Source organism: Camelus bactrianus, chromosome 1 (assembly GCF_048773025.1).
Source record: "Camelus bactrianus isolate YW-2024 breed Bactrian camel chromosome 1, ASM4877302v1, whole genome shotgun sequence".
NCBI classification, from domain to species: Eukaryota; Metazoa; Chordata; class Mammalia; order Artiodactyla; family Camelidae; genus Camelus; species Camelus bactrianus.
Genome location: NC_133539.1, coordinates 62,134,771 through 62,137,880, shown reverse-complemented (window position 1 = coordinate 62,137,880; position 3,110 = coordinate 62,134,771).

The window sequence follows — 3,110 nt, the reverse complement described above, 5'->3', positions numbered from 1 at the left end:
AATAATATTCACTGAGTGCCCACTTACTCCAGACGATGCTAGACATTGGGAACGGTGGCAGACAAGACGTCACACCAGCCCTGTGGAGTTCAGCCTCCTGGTCAAGCCTCAGCCCTTGCCATGACACTGAAACGGCTCAGACAAAGCTTCTGGGGGACTCCCAGTCCCCAAATTCTGTGGCTCTTCTCAGCATCCCCTCTCACCAATATGAGACACCTTAACGATGGTAACATCGTGAAACCTAATAGTTCACACTTAGAAATCATCCTCCTTGTCCAAGGCCCTGTGATGAGTACAGAGAATCTGCCTTTGAAAAGCTTACACATAGAATATTATGTAGCCCAAATACACATGGCTTCCCCTAAGTTCAGTTTCATTGGAAAAATACTTTTAAAGAGGCTTTTATTCACAAAACTTGTTCAGTATGTCTACCATTGATCTCAACAAACAAATTCAGATGTATTAAACAGCAAATACTCAGGAAGTGACTTCAGGAGTAAGAATGTAATGTCCTTTGATAACACTTTTACTGCTGCAAATATTCACCATTCCTGATTACCCTGTGCACACCAGCCCTTCCAAGTGTCCCCCAGAATAAAATTGGACTTTTCGTTAGTCATAGACATGACAGCCCATAGAAATAGAAAGATACAAATTATGGTTTGTTTGTTGAATAAAAATATGAATTTTCCTAAGATTTTAGGTAAAAGAATTGTTCATCTGTTTTGCTGGTTCATTAGCCCCCATCTGCCAATACAGGTTCTCTGCTCCCCGTCACCCTCTTCTTTCTGAGTCCCCAGAGGCTATATTTAGATAGCGTCTCCTACTCTCCGTCAATTGCATGACAAGCAAACTCCTGAATCCTTGGAGAACCAGGACTGTGTTTCTGGCAGAGAAAGACTCTCTGTAGTTCGTATTATGGTATAGGGTCAGGGGGTCCCAAAGCAGTGTTGCTTCAGCCCAGCACCTTACAGAATTATTAGTGAAGCCAGCTCTCATATTTCATACTCTCCCTCTAACTTCAGTATGAATCCAGAATGGGAATCAAATGGTCCTCAGTGCTTCTGCTCCTCTGTAAGGCTATTCCTGTGTTAAGTTACTGTCTCATTATTCCCTCATTGCATCCCACCGATTCCTCTGATACACCCAGGTATGTCTGCACCCCAGAAACAGGAAGATCAGGGCTCAAACTGAGACAGAGTTCCCCATTACACACAGGTATCAATACAAAGCTATGTCCATGCTAAGGCCAGGCAAATGGGTCTGATGTAGAAGCCCCTGGAGCCCAGCAACAGCAAGGTCCCATATGAGTCACAGTTGAGGAATGACTCCTGAGAGACTAGGAAAGGACCCACTGTGAATGAGCTCACCCAAGCTGTTAGCTTGTAGCTGATTGATACCTTATCAGTGTCACCTGGAGTTTCACTAAAGGAATGACTTAATGAACACAAATTCCACCAATAACTTCTGGTTGCTCCTAGAGTGTGACAGAGTGAGCCTGTTCATCCTCACAGGGTGAGGCTTGCTAAGGAAACTTATTTATTCCATCCCTTAGTTCAAGCCATAGCCCCTCTGCCAGGGCCACCTGCTAGTCTATTTGTGTGAATTACAGAGGTGCCCCCTCCTCCATGGATCCAGTTGGGGATGAAAAAAATGCTTCCACCAGACAAGCCCCCCTGATATTCTCCAGAGCAGATAGCAACTGAGGGAAGAAGAATGGCATATCAGAGCCACCATGATCTGCCTTTTACAACGGAAACTGAAGTCCAGAGAGGAGAGCGAAACTTGCCTGAGGTCACACAGGGAGTCAATGATAACAAAAGAGTACAGCTCCTGAAGCCCATGGAACTTCCACTGATCATCTTGTCTGATAAGCAACAGGTTCATAGCCCAATCGGAGGAGCAGGGCTTCCTTCCCCAGGGAACAGAGCAGGCTCAAGGACTGACAAACTCAGACCCAGGGGTCCTCTGTCTCTCACTCAGTGTTCTCCTTACACATTCTCTAGCCAAACAGGGAGGATCTCATTCCCAGGTACTCATGGGGAAGGAGGGTGATGACAAAAGATGAGGACATTGATGGAGCTGGATCACTGAGTAACAGTTTCTGCAGTCCATTCCCCACAGCCACAGTATACATAGAGAACTGCAATTCTGGTCTTCTAGAGTGGTGCTTTCTCAAATCCTGCCATGCACCAGAATCAAAAATAGATTGTTGATTGTCTACCCCTAGAATTTTTGACTCAGTAGGTTGGACATGGGCCTAAGAATCTACATATCTGACAAGTTCCAGGTGATACTGATGCTGCTCATTTGGGGACCACACTTTGAGACTCTCTGGCCTAGACAAATAGAAAACCCTTTCATCCCTCACCTTCTTCACTCTTTTCCTCCTCTCATCCCCCTCTTTGTCATTTTCTGCTTCCTCTTCCTCCCCATCTTTGGTCTCCTTCCCATCTTCCAAAGTATGATGGAATGAGCCAAGCTCTGCCAGACACCTGGGTTTTAGGTCCAGCACTGTTACTGACTAAATGTGTGACCCAAGGCAAGTCACTTTCCCTCTCTAGGGCCAAGAAGGGGCAGTGAGAGACCCCCACTGCCAGCTCCTCCCCAGCCAGGACCACATCAACCTGGGTTCATCTTTGTACCCCCAGATCCTTTATGCAATATTTGCTTGAAGAGATGCTGGTGAACGAATTCAATTGCCTTCGAGCTTCCTTCCTGCTCAGGCCCTAGGATTCTGACTTCTTCCTTCCAAATCCGAACATTTCCCCTTTCCAGTTGGACATGATGTTTGGGGTCTTTCTAAGACAAGAAGAGGGGAGGATGCTGTGGAATGCGGGGCAGATTGTTGAGGGGCGAGAACCTTGGAAAACCCGTGGGCTGGGGGAATCAGGCCCCAGATACTCGGCACCTGACGCTCAGTAGCTGAGGATGCGCATTCAGGCCTATGTGTCGGGATCAAGAGACCTAAGGTTAGACTCGGCCCCCCGCCCCGCGCCGGCAGAGGCTCCAGCGGGGGGCGCCAAAGAGAAGGCCAAGGGCAGTCTGGTCAAGCCCAGGTGTCCAGTCCGCGGTGGGCGGGTGCACCCTAGGGGCGTGGACACCGCCAA